Raw genomic sequence first — 25,773 nt, forward strand, 5'->3', positions numbered from 1 at the left:
GTTCATTCTTGCCATCTCCTGTTTGACCACTTCCAATTTGCCTTGATTCATGGCCTAACATTCCAGGTTCCTATGCAATATTGCTCTTTACAGGATCGGACTTAACTTCCATCTCCAGTCACATCCACAACTGGATGTGGATTCTGTCCTTTATTATGCTCAAAACCTGCCTCTGAGCTTACTCATTGGGTTACCTTAGGAAAATCGTTCTTAACTCACAGAGATTATTTTCTTCTTCTCTGTAAAATCAGATGTTACTTTTGATCTCATGAGTTTGCTGTGAGGATGAACTGAGAATACAAAAAGCAAGCATTTAGTCAAGTACCTGACAGTGTAAATGTTCAAGAAATAGCGACAATTATTTTAAAATTTTTTTCTCCCTCTTACTCTTCCTGAAACTGCAACTAAGGACTGACTGACTGCAGTATGTCCATTCCTTCATTCACTCTTTTAATATTTCATTCATTCATTTCAACATTTATTAAGCCAGACAATGTGCTACAGCCTAAGAACACAAGACTAGGAAATCATTAAAATAAGAAAAATACATGTATTTCTCCCTTACTGTATCCCTAGCTGTTAGGCTTTGAATAAATAATGGCCATATGAACAAATAGTATTATCTATTTTCTTGAGCACATGTTACATGCCAGGTGCCAAGGTGTGGTTTTTCTTTTTTTTTTTTTTTTTGCCAGTTCCATGATGTTTGAGGGAATCTCAGTTCCCACACCAGGGACTGAACCCAGGGCCTCTGCAGTAAAAACTTGTAATCCTAACCACTGGACTGCCAGGGAATTCCTAAGCTAAGCATTTTGTCTGCATTAGTGCAATGTATCCTCAGAAGAATCCTAGAGCATAAGACCTGTAAAAATCTCATTTGCTGATGTTTATGTAAAACTGAGGCTCAGAGCGGTTAAGCAGTTTAGTTGACCAAAGTCACAAAGGCAGGAAATGGAGACCCTCTAATCAGTATCAGTTTAGTTCAGTCTCTCAGTCGTGTCCAACTCTTTGTGACCCCATGGACTGCAGCACACCAGGCTTCCCTGTCCATCACCAACTCCAAAAGCTTGCTCAAACTCATGTCCATCGAGTTGGTGATGCCATCCGACCATCTCATCCTCTGTCCTCCCCATCTCCTCCTTCCTTCAATCTTTCCCAGCATCAGGGTCTTTTCCAAAGAGTCAGTTCTTCGCTTCAGGTGGCCAAAGTATTGGAGCTTCAGCTTCCGCATCAATCTTTCCAATGAATATTCAGGGTTGATTTCCTTTAGGATTGACTGGTTTGATCTCCTTGCAGTCCAAGGGACTCTCAAGAGTCTTCTCCTAATGACTGAATTATTTTTTTTTATTATCATTGCTATCATTATACCTGATTTCCAGGGGCTTATACTAAAGGTCAGATGGCCTTTTCCTGCCCGGACTTACCCTATACGGGCTGCTGCTATGGCTACACACTTGGGCAGATTTGGGTTCAATTCCAGTTCATCGCTGGCGAGTTACCTGCCTTCCCAGAACCTCAGCTTCCAGTTCCACTCCTGAGAAATGAGATTGAGTAGGGGTTAAATTTGCCTGGAGTAACGGCAAATTTGGCCTTGGAGTACAGAATGAAACAGGCCAAAGCCTAATAGAGTTTTACCGAGAGAACACACTGGTCATAGCAAACACCCTCTTCCAACAACACAAGAGAAGACTCTACACATGGATATCACCAGATGGTCAACACTGAAATCAGATTGATTATATTCTTTGCATCCAAAGATGGAGAATCTCTATATAGTCAGCAAAAACAAGACTGGGAGCTGACTGTGGCTCAGATCAGGAACTCCTTATTGCCAAATTCAGATTTAAATTGAAGAAAGTAGGGAAATCCACTAGGCCATTCAGGTAAGGTATCAAACCCCTTACGATTATACAGTGGAAGGGACAAAGAGATTCAAAGGATTAGATCTGGTAGTGTCTGAAGAACTATGGACGAAGATTCAAGGTTCGTGACATTGTACAGGAGACAGGAATCAAAACCATCCCCAAGAAAAAAGAAATGCAAAAAGGAAAATGGGTGTCTGAAGAGGCCTTACAAATAGCTGTGAAAAAAAGAGAATTGAAAGGCAAAGGAGAAAAGGAAAGATATCCATTTGAATGCAAAGTTCCAAAGAATAGCAAGGAGAGATAAAGCCTTCCTCAGTGATTAGTGCAAAGAAATAGAGGAAAACAATAGAATGGGAAAGACTAGAGATCTCTTCAAGAAAATTAGAGGCATCAAAGGACCATTTCATGCAAGAATGGGCACAATAAAGGACAGAAACGGTATGGACCTAACAGAAGCAGAAGATATTAAAAAGAGGTAGCAAGAATATACAGAAGAACTATACAGAACTATACAAAAAAGATCTTCACGATCCAAATAATCACGATGGTGTGATCGCTCACCTAGAACCAGACATCCTGTAATGCAAAGTCAAGTGGGCCTTAGGAAGCAGCACTATGAAAAAAGCTAGTGGAGGAGATGGAATTCCAGTTGAGTTATTTCAAATCCTAAAAGATGATGCTGTGAAAGTGCTGCAGTCAATATGCCAGCAAATTTGGAAAACTCAGCAGTGGTCACAGGACTGGAAAAAGTCAATTTTCATTCCAATCCCAAAGAAAGGCAATGCCAAAGATTGCTCAAACTACCTCACGATTGCACTCATCTCACACACTAGTAAAGTAATGCTCAAAATTCTCCAAGCCAGGCTTTGACAGTATGTGAACTGAGAACTTCCACATGTACTGGAAGCTGGTTTTAGAAAAGGCAGAGGAACCAGAGATCAAATTGCCAACATCTGCTGGATCATCGAAAAAGCAAGAGAGTTCCAGAAAAACATCTACTTCTGCTTAATTGACTACACCAAAGCCTTTGACTGTGTGGATCACAACAAACTGTGGACAATTCTTCAAGAAACGGAAATACCAGACCACCTGACCTGCCTCCTGAGAAATCTGTATGCAGGTCAGGAAGCAACAGTTAGAACTGGACATGGAACAACAGACTGGTTCCAAATAGGGAAAGGGGTATGTCAAGGCTGTATATTGTCACCCTGCTTATTTAACTTATATGCAGAGTACATCCATGCTGGGCTGGATGAAGCTGGAATCAAGAATGCTGGGAGAAATATCAATAACCTCAGATATGCAGATGACACTACGCTTATGGCAGAAAGCAAAGAACTGAAGAGCCTCTTGATGCAAGTGAAAGAGGAGAGTGAAAAAGTTGGCTTAAAACTCAACATTCAGAAAACTAAGATCATGGCATCTGGTCCCATCACTTCATGGCAAATAGATGGAGAAACAGTGAGAGACTTCATTTTGGGGGGGTTCCAAAATCACTGCTGATGGTGGCTGCAGCCATGAAATTAAAAGACGCTTACTCCTTGGAAGAAAAGTTAAGACCAACCTAGACAGCATATTAAAAAGCATACAGAGACATTACTTTGCCAACTAAGGTCCGTCTAGTCAAAGCTATGGTTTTTCCAGTAGCCATGTATGGATGTGAGAGTTGGACTATAAAGAAAGCTGAGCGCCAAAGAACGGATGGTTTTGAACTGTGGTGTTGGAGAAGACTCTTGAGAGTTCCTTGAACTGCAAGGAGATCCAACTAGTCCATCCTAAAGGAGATCAGTCCTGGGTGTTCATTGGAAGGACTGATGCTGAAGCTGAAACTCCAATACTTTGGCCACATGATGCAAAGAACTGACTCATTGGAAAAGACCCTGATGCTGGGAAAGATTGAAGGCAGGAGGAGAAGGGGACCACAGAGGAAGAGATGGTTGGATGGCATCACCGACTCAATGGATATGAGTTTGAGTAAACTCTGGGAGTTGGTGATGGACAGGGAGGCCTCGTGGGCTGCAGTCCATGGGGTCACAAAGAATCAGACACGACTGAGCGACTGAACTGATAGAGGGGTTAAATGAGAAAATGCCCAGCACCTTGCCCAGTGTACCAGAGTCGCTTGATAAGTGTTATTCCCTTTCTTTCCTCCTTCCTTCCAGCCCTCCAGGACCACTGTCGGTCTGCACACTACGAAGGGTGCAGAGGACGCCGCACTCTTCCGTCGGACTCTGGCGCAATACCGAGCACTGCCTCCAGGGGGTGCCATCACACCGACACCCCCTCCAGGACCCCTCGCCCCAGGGATTGTTGTTCCCACCGTGGCCGCGCGGGGTCGCCTGGGCCTAGAGTTTTCAGGGACTGAGGGAGCGCGGGAGGCGGGGAAGGTGGAGCCCGCGATGATGAATCAAGTTAGTTCTTCGGGTATCACAGTGATAATAATAAACCATAATAATAGTAACAGCACCGGATCCAGCAGTAACCAGCTGTTACCGATTTAAAAGGCGCATTCGCGTGCTGAGAGGCGGTGGGACTCAAGGGAAGGAGCCAGGCTGAGTCTAATCCAGACCGCTCATTCTCGCGTTCCGGGCGCTCTGTAGCCTTGAGCCTCTCTGAGCCTGCTTCATCAGCATTAAAATGGAAACCAAATAATACAGTTCTTGAGAGGAATGCTAAAGCTGAAACTCCAGTACTTTGGCCACCTCAAGCGAAGGGTTGACTCATTGGAAAAGACTGATGCTGGGAGGGATTGGGGGCAGGAGGAGAAGGGGACAACAGAGGATGATGGCATCACCGACTCGATGGACGTGAGTTTGAGTGAACTCCGGGAGTTGGTGATGAACAGGGAGGCCTGGCATGCTGCAATTCATGGGGTCGCAAAGAGTCGGACACGAAATGAGCGACTGAACTGAACTGAGAGGAATAAATGGCGCTCTTGCAGAGCTCAGCGGAAAGCGACTTGAGTAAGTGCATTTACTGTATTGATAGTTCTACCCTCTGCCCTGTGAGGGAGCTATTATTCAATTCCCTTTACTGCTAAGGATACTTGGGAGGCCTTCCCCAGGCTCCCTGGGCTGGGTCTCTCTCCTAGGAGAGCCCAGAGGCTAGTCGAGGAGCTCACCCCCTAAACCCACCGCTCAGCAGCTGTCTCCTCTCTCTGGAAGTGCAGGTTCCCCTTCAGACCCTCAGGTTCCTCTGTATACTGCCTTTCCACCCCTAGGTACAGTACGGGCTTCCCTGTTACCTCAGGGGGTAAAGAATCCACCTGCAATGCAAGAGACACGGGTTCGATCCCTGGGTCATGAAAATCAGATCCGCTGGAGGAGGGCATGGCGACCCACTCCAGTATTCTTGCCTGAAAGATCCCATGGACAGAGTGGCCTGGTGGGCTACAGTCCAAAGGGTCACAAAGGGTCTGGAGTGACTGACAGGCTCAGGCCAGCCGACTTCCTCTGGCTAGTCTATACCACACCCTCCACCCACTAAACTGAAGCTATGCCTTCTCCTTGTCTACCTGCTGCTGCTGCTGCTAAGTCACTTCAGTCGTGTCCGACTCTGTGCGACCCCATAGACGGCAGCCCACCAGGCTCCCTCGTCCCTGGGATTCTCCAGGCAAGAACACTGGAGTGGGTTGCCATTTCCTTCTCCAATGCATGAAAGTAAAAAGTGAAAGTGAAGTTGCTCAGTCGTGTCCGACTCCCAGCGACCCCATGGACTGCAGCCTACCAGGCTCCTCCCTCCATGGGATTTGCCAGGCAAGAGTACTGGGGTGGGGTGCCATTACCTTCTCTGCTTGTCTACCTACTTCTTCCAAAATCTCACCCAGTCACTTCCTCCAGAAAAACCTTTTCTGGGCTCTCTTCCCAGGTCCACACGGCCTTTGCACATGCTGTTCCCTCTAGTTGTTGTTGGGTTTTTTTGGTGGGTTTTTTTGTTGTTGTTGTTGTTGTCAGTACCACAGGGCATGTGAGATCTTAGTTTCTGGATCAGGGATTGAACCCATGCCCCCTGGAGTGGAAGCACAGATTCTTAACCACTGGACTGCCAGGGAAGTCCTGTTCCCTCTAATTAGAACAGCCTTTCCCTCAGCTATAAACCCTGATAGGGCACAGCTTAAATATCACCTCTTCCAGGAAGTCCACCTTCCCTATGCACCTGCCGCCCCCTGTGCTTCTAAACAGATAGCAGCACAGGAGATTGCTTTTTCAGTGCTTCATCCACTGCTTTTTTGTAGTGATGCCTCTGAAAGCGGAAACTGCACCTCTTGAAGGCTGCATAGCATCCCTGGGCGGGGCCCAGCAACTGGGACTGGTGAATCTTCAGTGAATGTTCAGTGAATGCATGGCCTTTGAAGAGTGATTAGACACAACTGGGTCCACTCACTGAATGGAAGCACGGCCTCAACTCAGAGGCACATGCCTAATCTCAGAATCAGAGGCAACAGTCACATACGGAGTCACGCGTACGCACAGAGTCACAGTCATATGCAAGAGGCACGTGCACAGAGCCGCATTCATCTGTGCTCACTTCTGCTTCTCAGTGTCTGAGGTACCTTTGTGTCCGAGGTATGCAGGCTCTCTCTTCTGTTGTGACTTAAGGTCCTTGAGAACAGTTGTGTCTCCTTTCCCAGCCTGGGAACCCCTAGAGAGGGTGAATTGTCCCCATCAGACTGGGACTCCCAGGGGAAGTGTATGTCTCCCCAAGTAGTTTGCAGGGCTGGGCCAGGGAGTGTCTTCCCTAGCCACCAGAGTGCTCTTGGATTAGGCTGTTTCCCACATCAGACTTGGAACCCTTGGAGCAGGGCCATATCTCCCCCACTAGCTAGTCTTGGCCTCAGGACAGACTGGGTCTGATTAAACAGGAGCAGAGCTGAGCTGGATCTTCCCCATCAGACTGGTGGCTCCCACGGGCATGGCTGTGCCCCCTTGACCCCTCTCCACACCTGTCACCTGCCCACCAGCTGGGCCTTCCTCTCACCATGGTAGTGATCAGGGGCTTTGGAAGCAGCAGCAAAACTAACAGGAAATCTGGGAGTAGCTGGTCCTGTAGGATCCCCCAAGAGGTGACGAGATCAGAGAGGCTTCAGCAGGGGAGACATGGCCCAGCTCTGTGTATCCAACAAGTCCTTCATGTGTCTTGCCTTCATTCACCAAGCCTGTCCTGAGTCCCTGGGCATGACCCTGAAGCCTCCACCTTTATTGTTTAATTCGCTCACCAATCCAATCCTGGGAGGTAGGTGTGACCATCACCCCATTTCTACATGAGGAAACTGAAGCTCAGAGGAGAGCAGTGGCCTGCCTTAAGTCACAGAGCTGGGAAGTAGCAGAGCTGGGATTCCCACGGCACAGGCTGTCTCCTTCCAGCCTAGGTTTGAGGGAAACTGGGAAGGTTGGGTCAACAGGTTGCAGTGACTGTGTGTGTGTTTCTGGTTCGGGCCTGTGCATCTGGCTAGGAGACAGGACTGCCAGGGGATGGGAGTGCCTGGTAGGGTGATGGGGAACAGTGAGGAGAAGCAGGTTCCTCCGGCAGCCGGCCAGGACTGGTGGAGGTGGGCTGAGCCTGGAACCCAGTCTTCCTGTTCCCAGCACCAGCGTCCCCTCGGCAGCCGGCTCCTAGCACTGGAGTCCTGGTTGCCAGTCCCATTCATCGTCTGAACCATCGCTAGACCTCACTTTTTGCATCAGAGAAACAAGGGCAGAGACCTGGGTTTGGGGGGGTTGGTTTATAGCCCCGGGGGATTCCTGCTCCTTTAAGCTTTTCTCCATGGAGAGGGTGCGGCCAGCCGCAGGTGAGTGGAGTTGCCACATCAGCAGGGCAAACCCCGCCCCATCCCCTCCCCCAGCTCCGGAGGGAGGCCCCCGAGGCCCCAGAGGATGGTGGGAAGTGGGTGGAGAGAGAGTTCAGCCCGGTTGGCTGGAGGGGGTGGTGGTGGCTGCACCGGTGGGTTGGGGAGACTGTGTGAGTGTACCTGGCCGTGCTATATCTGACCGAACATCCGTGAATGTTCCAGAGTCCTACAGGCGTGTGCATACAAGTGTGTGGCTTTGACTGTGAGAACGTACTCAAATGTGCAAGAATGTGTGTCACTGAGGGTGTCTTGGTGTGCCCCCGTGCACAGTGCACAGATACCTCTCAGTGTGCCAGAGTATCCCTGGGCCTGAGTGCGTTCCTTTTTGTGTCTCTGTGAGTGCACTTGAGTGTGCAAGTGTGTGCCTTTGTGTTTGCCCTTGTACATGTGGATGTTGTCGACAGGAGCTTGTATGAAGGTGTCTGAAGGTGTGGATATAGTTACGCATGGATGAGTGTGTGAATGTCTCTGAGTGTGTGCTTGTGTCTGGGGGTGACTCTGTGAGTGTCCTGAGCATACAGGAGTGTGTGAATGTCTCTGAGTGTGTGCTTGTGTCTGGGGGTGACTCCGTGAGTGTCCTGAGCATACAGGAGTGTGTGGATGTCCCTGAGTGTGTGCTTGTGTCTGGGGGTGACTCTGTGAATGTCCTGAGCATACAGGAGTGTGTGAGTGTCCCTGAGTGTGTGCTTGTGTCTGGGGGTGACTCCGTGAATGTCCTGAGCTACAGGAGTGTGTGAATGTCTCTGAGTGTGTTTCCAGTGTGCATTGGTGGGACCAGGTGGACAAGGGCTTGTGTAACTGTGTTGCTAGCAGTCTTCTGAGATCAGGTTTGAACGTTTGTGAGTCCACATCGAGCCACCTCTACCCACTGACCCCTGAGCCTTCAAAAACCCCAGCCTCTGTGTCCCCCTCCCTTCCTGGTGACTCACCTCCCTGCCATCCCTGCCCCTCCCCCACCAGCCTCCTGTCTTGAAGGGCAGTCCCCTTTGTGCAGTTTGCCTTCTTTCCACCCAAACGGAGTCTCTGTCACTTCCTCCAGGTAGCCTTCTGTGATCAGAGAAGGAGCCCTAACATTAGCTCAGCAGTTGTACCTCCAATTGACAAATGAGAACGTGGGCTCAAAGTACCGCAGTGACCACAGCAGTTCCCATGGTAGGCACGTGCATTTGATCCCATGACTTCTACCACTCAGGGTAAGACCCCTGGCCTCCTCCCCATCAGTGGTCCCAGTCCAGGGCTCAGGAAAGGAGGAAGGGCTTGGCTATTCCTGTGTTGTCATTTCATTCACTCCAGTCTTGCTCAGAGGTGAGACAGCTTGCCCAGGTCACAGTCGGGGAGTAGCTGAGGCAGGATTTGAACCCCAGTCTCTTGAGCTCCGGAGCTCATGCTTATAGGGGCTGGGTTGAGGGGTGGGGGGTTAGTCTGGGGCTGACTGGCCACTGGTCCCAGAGAAAAAGGCATAAAGGTGATGAGGTAAGAGTAGAAATGAGGAAAGGTGGCTCAAGGCAGTTCCCATGGGGCGTCATACCCAGAACGGAGGTGATACAGACTCACGTGTGCCCCAGGGCCTGGCGGACTTGCTGTTCTAACCGAAGCCCGGCTTCCTTTCTGGGGGCCCCCTCCCATGGACTGAGGCACTGGGTTGAGGGAAAATGTGACTAAGGAGCCACATGGAACAATCTCTGTGCTAGCTGGTCACAAGTTTTTTGTTTGTTTTAATTTTTATTCTCTCTATTTTTAAATTTATTTTTTATTGATGGATAATTGCTTTACATATTCTATATCAAAGTATAGTTGATTAACAATTTTGTGTTAGTTTCAAGTGTACAGAAAAATGATTCAATTATACATATACATGTATCTTTTTTTTTTTCAAATTCTTTTCCCTGTAAGGTTATTACAGAATATTGAGCAGAGTTCTCTGTGCTATGCGGTCCCAAGTTTTGAAATTCCACCGTTCCACCGTTCGTCTGACCTATGTCCCCTGGAGGCCTCCTTTTTTAGATCAGAACCCTAGACTCTGGGGGAAGTGTCTGGAGCCGCCTCCCAGCCTAAGGGAGTCTGATTGGAGTGAGGGTCTCATATTGATGGAAGTCCTGGATGCCTTTCTGGTACAGGGATGGGAAAAATGAAACAGGACCAAGAGCCAGAAGGAGCATGGACGGCGGACCCCCAGGGAGAGGCTGGAACAAGCTCTTCACTGCAATCTCATTTCACTCTCCCAACAGCCCCCAGGGCAGGCCTTACTCCCCGTATTTCTAAGGAGAATACTGAGATGCTGAGAGCCAGATACCTGGCAAAACAGGACTCGAATCTCATCTTGGACTTCAGGTCCAGGACTCTTACTACCCTTTGTGGCCCCCTCTGGATGGGCTGGGAAGAGCCAGAGAGGCAGGAGCGGAGAAGCAGTGTCCCTTTGTCTCCTTCAGATGAGGACCACGGAAACACTCACCCTGGGCCTCAGGTGCTGTGCTTAGTCACTCAGTCTAAGAGCGACTCAGTCTTTGCGACCCTATGGACTGTAGCCAGCCAGGCTCCTCTGTCCACGGGGATTCTCCAGGCAAGAATACTGGAGTGGGTTGTCATGCCGTTCTCCAGGGGAATCTTCCCAACCCAAGGATCGAACCCAGGTCTCCTGAATTGCAGGTAGATTCTTGACCATCTGAGCCACCAGGAAAGCCCCTGGGCTTCAGGAGATGGGGCTTAAGGAAGACAGGGAGGTGGCCCTCATCTCCAGGCCTCCCAGGTCACCAGAGGTGTTCAGGAAGCAAACAGCTCCCCTGACCTGGAGCCTTGTGTTGGTCACAGCTGCAGGCTCCCAAGTCTGACCTTTAGTGTCACAGAGGCTCGGTCATTCTGAGCCTTCACTTCTGTCCTTCCTGCACGTCCTGCATGCCTAGACTCCTTGCTCAGCTTGGCTCCTATGATCTCGTGACCCTGTCCATGCTTCTTTCTGGGCTGCTCCCTTATTCTCCAAGAGATGATCTGCTTTGTTCAGTGAATCTGACTCCTGGAGGGCAATTTATGGCCAGCTGAGTGAGATCCAGACTCACCTCTGGTCCAGTTAGTGGCAGGGCAATTGGGCAACTTGGTTCAGATTATGTTGTTGTCGTTCAGTCGCTAAGTTGTGTCTGACTCTTTATGACCCCATGAACTGCAGCATGCCAGGCTCCCCGTCCTTCACTAGCTCCTGGAGTTTGCTCCAAGTCATGCCCATTGAGTCAGTGATGCCATCCAACCATCTCATCCTCTGTTGCTCCCTTCTCTTCCTGCCCTCAATCTTTCCCAGCATCAGGGTCTTTTCCAGTGAGTCAGCTCTTCACATCAGGTGGCCAAAGTATTAGCGCATCAGCTTCAGCATCAATCCTTTCAATAAATATTTAGGGTTGATTTCCTTTAGGAATGACTGGTTGGGTCTCCCTGTAGTCCAAGGGACTCTCAAGAGTCTTCTGCGGCACCACAGTTCGAAAGCATCATTCTTTGGTGCTCAACCTTCTTTATGGTCCAGCTCTCACATCTGTATGACTACTGGAAAAACCATAGCTTTGACTATACAGACATTTGTTGGCAAAGTGATGTCTCTGCCTTTTAATATGCTGTCTAGGTTTGTCATAGTTTTTCTTTCAAGAAGCAAGCGTCTTTTAATTTCATGGCTGTGGTCACTGTCCATGTGATTTTGCAGCCCAGGAAAAAAATCTGTCACTGTTTCCATTTTTCCCCCATCTATTTGCCATGAAGCGATGGGACCAGATGCCATTTTTTGAATATTGGGTTTTACACCAGATTTTTAACTCTTCTCTTTCACCTTCATCAAGAGGCTCCCCTTGGCTTTCTGCCATAAGAATGGTATCATCTGCATATCTGAGGTTGTTGTTTCTCCTGGCACTTTTGATTCCAGCTTGTGATTCATCCATCCTGGCGTTTCTCATGATGTACTCTGAATGGAAGTTAAATAAGCAGGGTGACAATATACAGCCTTGATGTACTCCTTTTCCAATTTGGAACCAGTCCATTGTTCAATGTCTGCTTCTAACTGTTGCTTCTTGGCTTGCGTACAGGTTTCTCAGGAGACGGGTAAGGTAGTCTGGCACTCTCATTTCTTTAAGAATTGTCCAGTTTTTTGTGATTTACACAGTCAAAGGCTTTAGCCTAGTCAATGAAGCAGAAGTGTTTTTTTTTTTTTTTATTCTTTTGCTTTTTTCTTATGCTTATTCTTTTTCTTTTTCCAATGGATGTTGGCAATTTGATCTCTGGTTCCTCTGCCTTTTCTAAACCCAGCTTGTACTGGAAGTTCTCCGTTTATGTCCTGTTGAAGCCTAGCTTGAAAGATTTTGAGCATTATGTTGCTAGGATGTGAAATGAGTGCAATTGTGCGGTAGTTTGAGCATTCTTTGGCATTGCCTTTCTTTGGGATTGGAATGAAAACTGACCTTTTCCAGTCCTGTGGCCACTGCTGAGTTTTCCAAATTTGTTGACATATTGAGTGCAGCACTTTCACAGCATCATCTTTTAGGATTTGAAATAGCTCAGCTGGAATTCCATCACCTCCACTAGCTTTCCTCATAGTAAAGCTTCCTAACTCCCAGGACTGTGGGTGAACCAGGCATCTAGAGCATATACAACTCCCTTGAGTCCAGACCCTGATTTCAGCTGCTTCAATGAAGCTAGGGACAGTGCCCCACACAGGGCTGGCAGGGCTGAGCTGTGGTGGCTCTTCTGAGACCGAAGTAAGTGAAGTCAGCCACGGAGCCTTGGGGCTCTGTCCAAAGGTGGGCTGTGCCGTGGGGCTTGTGACCCTCGTGCCCCTGTCCAGGGCACTAAGGATCACCATCAGCTCCCACCTCCCTGACTTGGGTCTCCCTACTGTGGGTTTGCTTCTCTGTGTCCTGGAGATGCCTGGAACACCCCGTGGCCATCCCACCACTCCAGACTTGGGAGTGTGAGCCACAGTCTCTCTGCCTGCAGGTCTGACTCTGTGTCCCTGACCCTGCAGCTCACAGCTTTTTTCCCTTGCTGCCTGGGTGTCCTGTTTCCGGCCTTCCTGTGTGGCCCTGACCAACCCTGGGCCGGCCTGAGGGGAGCGGTGGAGGGGATGGGAAGGATGTGCACAGCGCAGCGCTTGTTCAGGGGATCGGGGTGGGACTGATGCCTGCTCTTGTGTTGCAGCCCCTGGCTTGAATCTTGGCAAGCTGTGGGTGAGCGGGTGAGGGCTGCCTCTCTGCCTGCAGTGTCATCTCAACATCCATCTCACTGGCAGAGCGGGCCCAGAGCCATCATGGAACCTGACCAAGAAGGCCCTTAGCTGGGCTCTCCTTCCAGGCTATTATTGATCCCTTTGCCTCTGGCTCCTCTGTCTCATGGTCTGTGCCCTGGACCATGACAAAGACAAGGACATGCTGAAATGGGTGTACCAGACTGGGGATGCAGCATTGGTCTCAGGGTGGAAGGTTCCATTAGGGAGATATGGAATCAGTGAGAGGATGGGCTCAGTGAAGGGGGTTGGAGGCTCAGCGAAGGGAATGGGGACTCAGTGATGGGGGTGGGGCCCAGTGTGGGGGGGTGGGGGCTCAGGCAGGCAACACCAAACAGTCCTCAGCAGCAAACTGTGAGGTCTTAGGGGCTCAGGAGTCAGGGCTGAGAGCAAGGCCCTGGAAGCCAGTGAGAGGGTAGTCTGGCCTGGGGTCACTGTGGACTTGAGAGTCTCTCCAGGTTTTCTCATTTCCTGGGTGTTTCCTCTCACCTCGGAGGTCCAGAAAGGCAATTTGGAACCCTGGGATGGCCCTAGCCAGGGATCTCAGGGACCACCTCGCTTACCCCTCAGGTTATAGCCCTTGGCAGGCCTCCAGGACTGGGAGAGGGAGAAGGGATGGGCAGTGGGACCATGCCTCAGATTCTTGAGATTTATTCCCCCTTCCTCAGCAGCCCCCTCACCACTGAGTCCTTCCTCTTTTACAGAGGGCCTCCCCCTTGATTGAGGTCACCCCTGTCCCTTGAAAGTCCCCAGCTCTCTTTGATCTCCGTCCCTTACTGAGCTCAGATCCCCTTCACAGAGCCCTCACGCCAGAACAGAAGCTGGTAAATCTTTCAGTGGAGTCCTTTAGGCCCTGTTCTTTCTCACCTGCCGGGAGGGTTATCTGGACCCTAGACCCATCCACTCAGGTTGGACTGAAAGCCCTACTGCCCAAAGAATTGCAGGGGCAAGGAGAGAAGAGGTGCTCATTTGTATTCATTTGCACGGAGTTATTTAATATTCAAATGTCCGAGCTTGGGCTGGTGAGGAATGGCTGCTAGCAGACTTGCAGTTTGCATGTTTCATTTTTAGTGAAGGAAACACCCAAATCCTCCTCCCTCTCCAGTTCCCCCATTTGGAGCCTGACTTGGCGAGAGCCTTAAGTTGGCCTCTGCAGAGAAGGTACAACTTGGAGAATGTTAAGTAGGAGCTATTTTGGGTACCAGACCCCAGAAGCTTGCTGAAGACAGGTGTGAAGTGGGAGAAGAAGCAAGGATTCCCTCCCCATTTCCCAGAGGAAGCCAGGATCTAAAACTGGGAGTATTAATAGAATGAAAAGGGGGAAAGGTTTTTAGAGTATTAAAAACTGAAGGGGTTCTTAGGGATTTCTTAGGCTCTTCTCTGGCTACTCAGGGTACGTGTATACACCACTGCTCCATTCTGCAGCCACTGCATCCATGGCAGACATGATTAATTGATCACGGCACTCTGAACCCAGAGCCATTTGAGGCAGCAGTTTGTATAGGAAATTAAATCTATTTATCTTCCCTGATTACTTCAACCCTTTCCTTTCCAGACGGGGAAGCTGAGGCCCAGAGAGGATTCAGAAAATGCAGACCATATCCACCCCCAACACTACCTGCCCAGCCGGGAAGCACAGGGGTCATTCTCTTGGAGGGTGAGAGAGGGCAACTCCACTCTGGGTAAGAAAGTCATCACAAGAAGGTGCGTCTGGGTGGAATTACAGGTGAGTTTGATTTACAACATAGGGCTTTTCTGCATTTCTCAGATTCTCTTTGAGCCTGAATTCAGTCTGTAATCAGATATCCCCCAATAATACTAAGCGTATTTTTGTTACCTGCTTTAGGCATTATCTAAATCAACTCTGACAACCACTCTGGTAGGGAGTTGTTACCATTGCTATTCCTGTTTTAAAGAGGAAGAAAGAGGAGTCTAGACATTTGCCCAAGGTCATACAGCAAGTGGCACAGCTGTGACTCTAACCACATTAAATGCAATTGAATCAATCAAAAGTTAATATCAGGGATGGTCCGGGTCTATGGGAGAATGCTGATTTGCTTGCTCCTCTGTGACTTGCCCAATGGCACTCTGGATGTTGTGTGGACAAACAGCCTGGGCCCCAGAGAAAGCTGCTGAGCAGCCCCTGGAGACAGGAGAAGCCTGGCATGATCCCCCACCCCTTGCCAGGACCTGGACACCTCTCGCTGCTCAAGACAATGGGAACACTGTGCCCTGGCAGCGTGCAGGATGGCAGGCATGGCCTGCCAAGGCCCCTGCTATTCCTCTCAGCGTGGCAAAGTGCAGAGAGGATGGGAGATGCTGAGGAATGAGGTAGGGGGTGGCTCCGAGCTGAGCCAACAACAGCAAGGGTGGAGCAAGGAGTGGAGGAAGGAGGGTCTGCCCTCCGCTGGGACTGGAGAAGAGGCCATTTTGGCAGGAGCAGGAGCCCAGTGCCTCCCGCCACCCAGCTTCTGCAGGCATCACCCACTGGCACGTCTGAGCCCCTCACACCTTGGTCCACTGTCTGCAAACACCACCCCATTCTGTGTTCCCCGGAATACCGAATGAGGACGCCAGCGGGCCAGCCTTCCAATCTGTGTGACCTTGCCCAAGCCCCTGTGTCTCTCTGAACTTCCTCACTGGTGAAATGAAGGTGACGGCCAGACCCTACTTTTTCAAGGCGAGCAGAGCAGCAAAGGACCCCAGCCGGAGGGGGTGAAGCAGCAAATGGTGGTTGCTAACGTGACAACGGGGCTCCTCTCCCAACCTGGCAAAGTGAGGACAGGCCAGGAGAGCTTGTGGGGGGCGGAGCCCTCTTCCTTCCTGCCCCTTTCATCTGGGTATCGAGATGAGATCTGAGACCAGATGCGTGGCCGAGTGACTCAGCCCTTTCCTGCCTGGACACTCCTCCCCGCCTGCCTCACCAGGCTGGGCCAGGCGGTGAGACAGCAGACTGGACGTGGGGGTGGCTGGTCCTGAACAACCTCTGGGGAGTGGTGGGGGAGGGAGAGGGGAGCATGAATGAGGCTAATGTGGCCTGGCCTGAGAGATGGGGATGGCTTGGAGGAGGAGGGGCCATCAGGGAAGAGAGTGAGGGTGTCCTTGAGTCTAGTCGCTGAGGCTGACTCAACCTAAAATGCTCAAATGCTCACTGCCCCCTCCTCCCACCAGCCGAGCATCCCTTCCCCAGTATTTCGGGGCCAGCCCAAACCTGTTTGCCCCGCCCTCCTAGGCCCACATACCCACAGGGTGCTCTCTTCCTTCCCTGCTCTCTCCTTCTCTTTCTAGCCAACCGCCTCCACTTTCTCACCTCCCACTCAGCAGGTCCTATTACGGACTCCCCGAAGCAGCACGTGGAAGCAGCTCTCTGGAAGGTTGCCTTAACTTAGTTGCTAAATCCCTTACCCCACCCTGATCTCTCAGGGACGGTAAGCACTGCCGACCTGGCCCTTCTTGGAGCTCTTTTCTTGGCCTCAGATACCACCCTGATGGTTTTCCTTCTATCTCTTGAATGGTTCCCTCTCTGATCTCACCTTCCGACTGTGCCCCTTAAAGGTATGTGTTCTATAAACTTCCATAGTCTACCATATGGAGGAGTAATTAAGTGTCTGGACTTTGGCATCGAATGGACCTGGTTCAAATCCTGCCTCTGCCTTTTACTAGCCATGTAACTTTGGATAAATTACTTCTCTGAGCCTTAACTTCCTCCTCCATCAAATGGGTTGATATTACCTATCTTCTGGGGATCAAATGGGATAGTAGTAGCAGTGTTAATCGCTCAATCGTGTCTTGACTCTTTGCAACCCCTTGGACTGTACCCTACCAGGCTCCTCTGTCCATGGGATTCTCCAGGAAAGAATACTGGAGTGGATTGCCATTCCCTTCTCCAGAGGATCTTCCCGACCCAGGGACTGAACCTGAGTCTCTTGCATTGCAGGCAGATTCTTTACTGTCTGAACTATATGGGATAATATACATAAAGCATGGGATAATGCACGTAAAGCCTTCAGCACTGGGTCTGACATATAGCCAGCAGTCAGTTCCTGGCAGTTGCTGTTAGTATCTTTTCTTCCTGGTAAGTTTTCCTCCCCACCCCACTCCCAACTCCTACCTGCTTGGCACATACAGCTGGATGTCCTAGTGACACTTCAGACTCAAAATGTCCAAAAGAAAAATCCCAGCCCTTCTCCCCACCCCAAATACTAGTTTCTCTTCTTGACATCCCTTTATCTTGAATTTTTAATTTTTTTCTTCTTTTTTTTTTTTCGCCCCATGTGAGATCTTAGCTCCCTGACCAGGGATTGAACCCACACCGTCTGCGTTGGAAGGCGAAGTCCTAACCACTGAACCACTAGGGAAGTTCCCCCCACACCCACACTCTTGTGCCTTTTCTTTTAAGGCCTCATCATCTTCCACTGGGCCCAACCTTCAGAATGTCATCCATTAATTCAACAAGTTCTTACTGAGAATGCAAAGCTATGTGCAGGGAAGACAGACTTGAAAAATCATTGTCTTTGCCCTTAAGGAGCTCACAGTCTGAGGATGGAGACAAGCAATTTAATATAATAAGATAATTGTTCTCTTAGAGGTTTGTATGGAGAAAGCCAGTCTAGGAAATCTTTCGAGAGAAGGGGCATTTGAGTTGGCACTTGTAGGCTGAGAGGGAGCTTGAAAGGTGACTGAATCAGGGAGTGCTGAGGCACAAGCCACAGGCAAAGGCGCGGCCATGTGCCGTATGAGAGCAGAGACTGGCCGGGCCCGTAGTGGTGGAGGCTCATGGTTGGGGTTATTTATTTACTTTAAACATTTAATCGCATTAATTAATTAATTAATTTTACTTTCGGCTGCGTCAGGTGGCTTGTGGGATCTTAGTTTCCTGACCAGGGATTGAACCCAGGTGCTCAGCAGTGAAAGAGCTGAGGCCTAACCACTAGAAGGCCAGGGAATTCCCCATGGTTGGGTTTAGGGAGCTCTCTTGGGGCAGCATGGAGGACTGCTGGGAGGAGGCAGAAGTGAAGGCAGCAGGGAAATGCAGGAGAAGGATGAGGGTCTGCAGTCGCTGTACAACCTTGGGAAAGTCACTTGACCTCATGGAACCTCCATCCCTCATCTGTCAAGTGGAGATACTAATAGGCACCCGAGGGGATGTTAGGGAGGGCTGGATGAGCTAATGGGAGGGAAAGTGCCGGATAAATGCAAGCTGTTGTTGTCAAATATCCGCCAGGGCAGGCTGTATTCCAGCCACAGCCCCACCTCAAAAATGGCCTCCTTAAGTCTCCTCTGAGTCAGCCCCCATCCTCCCTGGCTCTGGGGTGGGCGGTAAGACGCAGGGGAATAGAGGAGCACACACCTGACTCTGGATCTTGGCTCAGTGGCTGTGTGACTTGGAACCAGTTTCTTCCCCTCTCTGAGCCTCATTTCCCTGGCTGCAAAAACAGGGCTGAGGATCCAACTGCAGGGCTGTTGAGAGGATTCCATGGCATGTAGTAGGTGGTCATTAACTGTGAATGTCCCTGTCTCCTGCTCTCTGGTCAGTCCCCTCCTCCAGCGCCTGGGACCAAGCCAAGCAGAGTGGGAAACAATAAATATTTAATAACAGATAGGCTGAGAGCTTCCTGATGGGAGGGACACGTGGAGGAGCCAGAGGACACCTACTCTCCCAGCAGGGTCTACACAGATATCCCCAGGCTCTAGGGGCACCCACATCCTGATTCGAGGGAACTCTTGCTTTCAATGACTTCCTGGGGAATCCCATACAGCAGGGACATTCCCAGGGTACCCAAGTCCCCCAAATGTCTCCTCTCCTATCCTCTCTTATTCTGCAACTCGGGGGGATGGATGGGGTGCTCATTCAACAACCATTCACTGAGCCCCTTGCCTCTGTCCAGTGCCGGCACCAGAGATTCAGAGATGAAAGAGCTGAGTCCTTGTCCTCCAGGGCTTCTAGTCTAGCTGGGAGGGCAAGGGAAACATGTTTGCAATAACGTGGTGGTACATGATATGGCCAGGGACTGACTTTTGAGAAAATCAGACCTTAAAGAAGGGACTTAAATTCTCTGTGACTCCATTTAACCATCTGCAAAATGGGGACAAGACTTTTTATCTTTTAGGGAGGCAATTATATAATTGGGGCTTCCCTGGTGGCTTGGCGGTAAAGAATCCACCTGCAATGCAGGAGACATGGGTTCAATCCCTGGGTCGGGAAGATCCCCTGGAGAAGGAAATGGTAACCCACTCTGGTATTCTTGCCTGGAGAATCCCATGGACAGAGAAGCCTGGCGGGCTACAGTCCATGGGGTCGCAAAAGAATCGGACATGACTTAGCGACTAAACCACAACAACAGTTATATAATACACATAGGGCAGGCCCTGGAAGCTGGTCAGTCCATCAGCAGAGACGCCATGATGGTGATGATTGTAAGTCACGGTGGGTGTCTGTGAGCACACTATGCGGCAGGGTAAGGGGTGAAACAGAGGGCATTTTGCACAGAAGAGTCAGGGAAGACTCAACGAAAGGAGCATTTGAGCTGCTCCTGAAGGACAGGTGCTTTACCAAAAGGAAAAATGGGGAGAGGCAGGTGAGCCAGAGAGCGAAAGACTCCATGTGTCCAAGAGGCTGGAATTTATGCTGGAGTCAACAGGAAGGGATTTAAGCAGCGAGAGGGACAAGGTCCAGAGTTAGCCTTAGAAAAGGTCCCTTTAGGGCATGTGAAGAGATTGAGAGGTTAGGAGACAGGGAAGCTAGAGTTGGAGCCATGCCTGCATCACTTAGTCACCTGCCTGGTTCTCACCCGGGGTCAATGATTCAAAGGTTCCCGTCCCAGGAATATATCTGCCCCTTAACAGGAATTTACAGGGACAATGCCTTTAGTCAGAGGAACCACCCAAGGGACCCAGAGCAATCAGAAAAAAGCCTGTTGGGCCAGCCCCGAGGTGCCACCCCTCCCCCTGCCCTGGGCCTCCCCTTTGTGAATCTGTGTCTCTGTGGTTGTCTGTGGGCTGAGGCAGCAGAAACAGTATTTTGGAGTGAGCCAGAGCTAAATCCAAACCCTGATTCTGCTAACTGGCTCTATGACCTTGGTCACATTTCTTAACCACTCTGAGTTGGTTTCCTGGAAAATGTTCAAACTTGTATTTTTATTATTTTTTAGACTTTCCAGTTTATGATCTCTCTCTCTGTCTCTCTCTGTCTTTTTTTTTGGACCACAAGGCAGGTGGGATCCTAGTTCCCCAACCAGAGAGTGAAGCCATGCCCCCTGCATTAGCAGCACAGTCTTCACCACTAGACCACCTGGGAAGCCCCCTAAATTTGTAGTATTTTTAAATGCTTGTATGTAAATGCATAGAAAAATATATGCATACTGCCCACTAACATGAACAGTGGTGTGGAGTGGGTGGGGAATGTGTGTGAAGAGGCATTTTCACATTTTACCCTATTTATTTCTGCATTGTTTGGGCCTTTTATAAGCACATATATCCTACATTTCGCATCTGTAAAAAGCGGGGATAACACTGCCAACTTCACAGATTGTCGGAAGGATTTTAAAAAGATCCTACAGATATAACTCCTTTCATGCTGGCTGTGCAGAATGGACCCCCACCAAGTATTAATTCCTTTCTCTTCCTCTTGCCTGCATCTGTGTTGGGTTTTGTGTATCGATGTTGCCCCTTGTAACCGTTTGTTTATATTTATGTAACAAGGCCTTCTGTATACCTCTCTCTGATTTATGGGCCAGTGGGTATCTGTGTGTGTTGTTTTTGTACAGTGGGTGTCTGTATGAGTGTGCATCTGGGAGTGTGAGCATTTGTATATCTATGTGTGTGTGTGTGTCAGCATGTCTGTGTAATTTGGTACATTTCTGTATCTGTGTGTCTGTGTGTTTAGACATCAGGCTATCTTAGTGTACCTGGGTGTTTATGGGTACCCAGAATTGTCCGTGTGTATCTGGGTTTGTGTTTTGGTGTATCTGTGTATTTGGGTATGCCAGTGTGAACTGATGTGCATGTGGGTCTGTCATCCTATCTTTGTGTCTTGGTGTGTTTGTGTAGGCCCCTGTATGGATGGTGGGCTTCCCCGGTGGCTCAGATGGTAAAGACTCTGTCTGCAGTGTGGGAGACCCAGGTTCAATCCCTGGGTCAGGAGGATCCCCTGAAAAAGGAAATGGCAACTCACTTCAGTATTCTTGCCTAGAAAATCCCATGGATGGAGGAGTCTGGCAGGCTACACTCCATGGGTCACAAAGAGTCGGACACAACTGAGCGACTTCACTTTCTTTCGTTCTGTGAGGATGCTGGGGGGTGGAGGGTGCTGCTGAGAATCCACACCCAGATGTTTCTTTCTGATCATGGGCAGGGAGCTCTGCCCACACATCTTGACTCCTCCCCCAGCTTCCAGAAGGCCCTGAATGTGGGCACTTGCCTCCTAGCCCTGCCCTTGGGCACAGGGCCAGCCTCCCTGCCTAGGACTGGTGGAGTGGGTGTCTGCAAACACCTGGAGGCCCCACCCAGCAGCTCCCTACAGGAAGCCTTATCAGCTGGCAGCCCAAGCTGGTCATGCCCCTGATTTGGGGGTGAGAACTGAGAACTGACAGCTCTCCTTGGAGAGCAGTGAGCCCTGTGGATCTTGGGGTCAGGAAATCCTGGTTCTCCCCGCCTAGGTCAGTGTCCATCTGGCTGGCTTTCTGCTTGTCAGATGCAGTCAGACAGTTAGGAAACAAAGCATGTCTCCATGGCAACTCGCCTCTGCCTTTGAACTTGGGCAGTTCAGTGGTTTTGTGGCCCCTTCTTTAGGCTCAGCACTGGATGGGCATGGGTGGTGAGGATGAGTAATGAAGCTTCCGTATATGCTCCATGCATCACCCCACACGCCCCAACCCACTCCAGTACCTCTACACACCCTCCTTTTCTAGATGAAATCAGATGTTCCATTGGGGAAACTGGTACCCAGAGAGGACATGTGTCTTATCCAAAGACATTCAGCAAGTTAGTGGCAGGACTGAGATGAGAAACAGACTAGGCTAACTTTTCCGTTTTTAAAACTTTTTGCCCATACCGTATGGCATGTGGGATTTTAGTTCCTGGACCTGGGATTGAACTTATGCCCCTGCAGTGGAAGCACGAAGTCTTAACCAGTGGACTGCAGGGAAGTTCCTAACCTAATTTTTTTTAAGTGACATGTTACTTTTAATGTTTTTGTTGTTCATTCAGTCATGTCTGACCCTTTGAGACCCCATGGACTGCAGCACGCCAGGCTTCCCTGTCCTTCACCATCTCCTGGAGCTTGCTCAAACTCATGTCCATGGAGTTGGTGATGCCATCAACCATCTTGTCCTCTGTCGTTCTCTTCTCCTCCTGCCTTCAATCTTTATTTCCTTATTTTTGGCTGTGCTGGGTCTTCACTGCTGCTCGGTTTTCTCTAGTTGTGGTGAGAGGGGGCTACTCTCTAGTCGCAGTGCGTGAGCTTCTCATTGCCATGACTTCTCCTATTGTACAGCACAGGCTTTGGGGCACGTGGGCTTCAGTAGTTGTGGCTTCTGAGCTCTAGACAACAGGCTCAGTAGTTGTGGCTCACGGGCCTGGTTGCTTTGCAGCACGTGGGAATCTTCCCAGATTAGGGATTGAACCCATATCTCCAGCACTGGCAAGCAGATTCATTACCACTGAGCTATCAGGGAAGCCCAGGAAGTCCCTAACTTTTAACAAGCCATTGTAGCAATAATAAAATCACCATAGGCAGAAAACCAAAGCAAACAAACCAAAAACAAGCCATTAGGCTGGGCTGGTTGAATAACTCTTTTTTTTTTTTCTTTTTGGCCGCAGCATGCAGAACTTTTTTTTCCTTCACATCATGTACAACTTTTTTCTTTTCCTTTTCTCTGCAGCATGCAAAACTTCCCTAACCAGGGATCGAACCTATGCCCTCTGCAGTGGAAGCATGGAATCTTAACCACTGGATTTCCAGGGAAGTCCTGCATAACTTATTTCTGTGCAGACCTCAGAATAAAGCTTCTCCTGACACTTCTACCAAGATGTTAAAACACTTACCATTTGCCTCTGCATGTCTATGAAGTGCAGTATTTTCTAATTACTGACTAAAAGAAACTGCTGCAGAAATAAATTGAATGCTGGCTCTCAGTTAAAACCATAACCATCACCTGTAATTCAGGGTTTCAAATTTTTAGTCCATCAAAATGTCGGCATTGTTCCCATGGAATTATTTTGTGGTAAGTGAAGGTTATACATTTTGATTGACAAAAATAAATTCATATGTAAAAGCACTGACTTTTATTTGTCAGGTAAAATTCTGCGGGCTTTTGTTTGAAAGGAAAAATAAAAGTTCCACTCCTAAAAGAAAAAGATTGAAACCCACTTGTCTATACTGTGGACAGCTCAGAATGATGATCTGATCATAGAATAATAACAGGTCAATCTGGAGGCCTGGAGCACAGAGCCGGTGCTCAGGAGATAGTGGCTGAAAGAATGTGAGGAATCAGAGTTCATTCCACAGTGGAGACTGGGCAGTGGCTGCAGCAACCTCTTCTTTCTCTCAGTGCCCCCCACCTTCTCTCTCTTCCCTTCCCTTCCCTACCTTAACCTCCCAGGAGCTGGCAGCAACTTGGAGCTGGGAGGGAGCCCACAAAACTCCATTTCCTTTCCACACATGCCACTAACACCTTGGACCTCTCAACCCAGCAGGGAAAATGGGTGGAATTAGGCTTTGGGCCTGATTCTAAGAGATCCCGGGAGTATCAAAGAAGAACTCAGCAGGGAGGTTGTTGGAAACGTTGACACACTGCCATAGATGCCAGGAGCCACAGGGTAGGGGCACAGGAGTGCCTACGGTGGGGATGAGACCTGCAGGGTCCCCCAACTCCTAGGTTAGGGAGGGAAGAGGTGGAGGACATCAAACACAAGGAGCCTCTTTCTATCTTCTCCCACTGAAAAGGATCAAAGGTTAGAGAGTCTGCTAAAGCCGTGGACCCATTCTTTCCCAAGAAAAGATGCATACAGGTGCATCTGAAGTTAAGCAGAACATTTCTGGAAGTTCCTAGAGGCCCAGATGTGGCCCCAGAATAAATACTTTCCTTTCCCAACCTTTGAAAGCAGCAGGGGTGAGGCAGGAGCACAAAGCTAGTGATCAATTAGAAAACACACACACAGGAACACAAAGCAGTTTTAAATTTCACCTCTGCCCAGAGGGAGCTGTGTGTCTTTTGGCAAGTCATTCCACCTCTCTTTAGGCTTTCTTATCCATGGAATAGGACTGTTAATCTCTCAAAATCATCAACTTTGCGGAACTGCTCCACCCTCCAATTGGTCTAAGAACGGAGGGAAGCCACAGGTGCTCCCACCAGGGGCTGCTTGATTTACAGACCCTTCCTGGTGTTCTCTGTAAAATGAGGGTGGCTCAGCCACACCTTGGCCTGGCTGCCCAGTCTGAATAAAGTCCATGGGCCAGACCTAGCAGAGGACAAAGCTGGATCCTATGAAAGGCAGGTCTCCCGAGGATCGGAGGATCAGGGAATGTTGGATTGGTGTGAGGCCCACCTGGGGTGGTCCTGAGTTTTCCACAAACAGAGGGAACAGAGAATTCCCTGTTGGCACAGTGATTAGGACTCTGAACTTTTATTGTTGAGGGTCTGGGTTTGATCCCTGGTAGGGGAGCTAAAATCCTGCAAGCCATGGGGCACAGTCAGAGAGCAACAACATAACAAACAATAACAGAGGGAGAAAAGCTGGATGACCTCAGGGGCTACAGCCCTAAGCTTGGTTATGGCTCCTTCCTCCCTGGGGACAGGCTGGCAGCTTCCTTCCTGGTCAGGTGACAGCCTGGCTCTAGGATGGACTTTGGGCTCTGCCGACAGGGGCTGCTGGGAAGTCAGTTTCCTTAGCTGCCCAGAGGGACGGCAAAGAAATGTAGCTGAGCTGAGAATCGTGAATCCAGAGAGCAGTGTTGCAGGCTAGCCTGTTCCAGCTAGCCCTGAGGGGCTCAGAATCAGGCCTATCAGGCCAGGGGACAAATAGGAAAGCCGGGCTGCCGGATTAAGGGTGGCTGGAGATGGGAGGTGAGAGCGTCTGGGTGTTGGAGTTAGAAGCAGTGAAGGGAATACAGCCCTGACCTCTCCCTACTCCCTTTTCTCTCCCCACCTCCAAATCAGGGGACCTAATCTGTGAGTTGACTCCTGGGGATTGTGGTTTGAGGGGAAGGCTTCGCTGAGGATATGAGCCACTGGCAGGATCAACTTCATGCGCATAGTCCACTTGGCCCTGCTCTCTGAAAGGCCCCATGCTTGATCATGCTCTGCTGTTACTTTCTTGAAATTTGTAATAAATGTTGAACAGGGGCCCTGCATTTTCATTTTGTACTGGGCTCTGAAACTGTGTAACCAGTCTGGCCACCAGGAAAAAGAGGTGCTGAAAGGGTGGGTGGGGGGCAAGGCTGCCCAACTATTCCTCTCCTAATCACCCCTTCCAAAAGCCAGAGTATGTTTGCCTTCTCTCTCCTCTCTAGTCCATCCATATTATCTAACAGGCTGAGGTTCTATGCATTGCTCTTAAAACATCAGTCCCTCCGGTATCACTTTTCCTCTGATACGTACCTAGTGCTGAAGGGGGCAGAGAGCACCATGAGGACAAGCCCAGTGTGATCCCTGTGCATGGCCCAGTGATGCACACTGATCTGGAATGGGTGCTCTGGGATTATGGGCTGAAAGCAAATGAGTGACGACGGTTAGATGGGAAACTGGGGCCCAGTAAGTACAGTGATCTGCCCCAGGCCCACCACATGTGTGTGTGTGGGAGGGGAGTTG

At 49.6% G+C, this 25,773-nt stretch overlaps 1 long non-coding RNA gene across 1 annotated transcript in view; it reads left to right on the forward strand.

Moving 5' to 3' along the window:
* The window catches only part of LOC138991249 (uncharacterized), a 40,551-nt gene extending 17,284 nt beyond the window's left edge, over positions 1–23,267 (forward strand). Inside the window, exons 2-3 of the long non-coding RNA XR_011467223.1 lie at positions 14,520–14,690; positions 22,846–23,267. This is a non-coding gene — a long non-coding RNA (uncharacterized lncRNA). The remainder of the gene's footprint in view (positions 1–14,519; positions 14,691–22,845) is intronic.
* The last annotated feature ends 2,506 nt before the right edge of the window (positions 23,268–25,773 follow it).

Source organism: Bos mutus, chromosome 2 (assembly GCF_027580195.1).
Source record: "Bos mutus isolate GX-2022 chromosome 2, NWIPB_WYAK_1.1, whole genome shotgun sequence".
NCBI lineage: Eukaryota > Metazoa > Chordata > Mammalia > Artiodactyla > Bovidae > Bos > Bos mutus.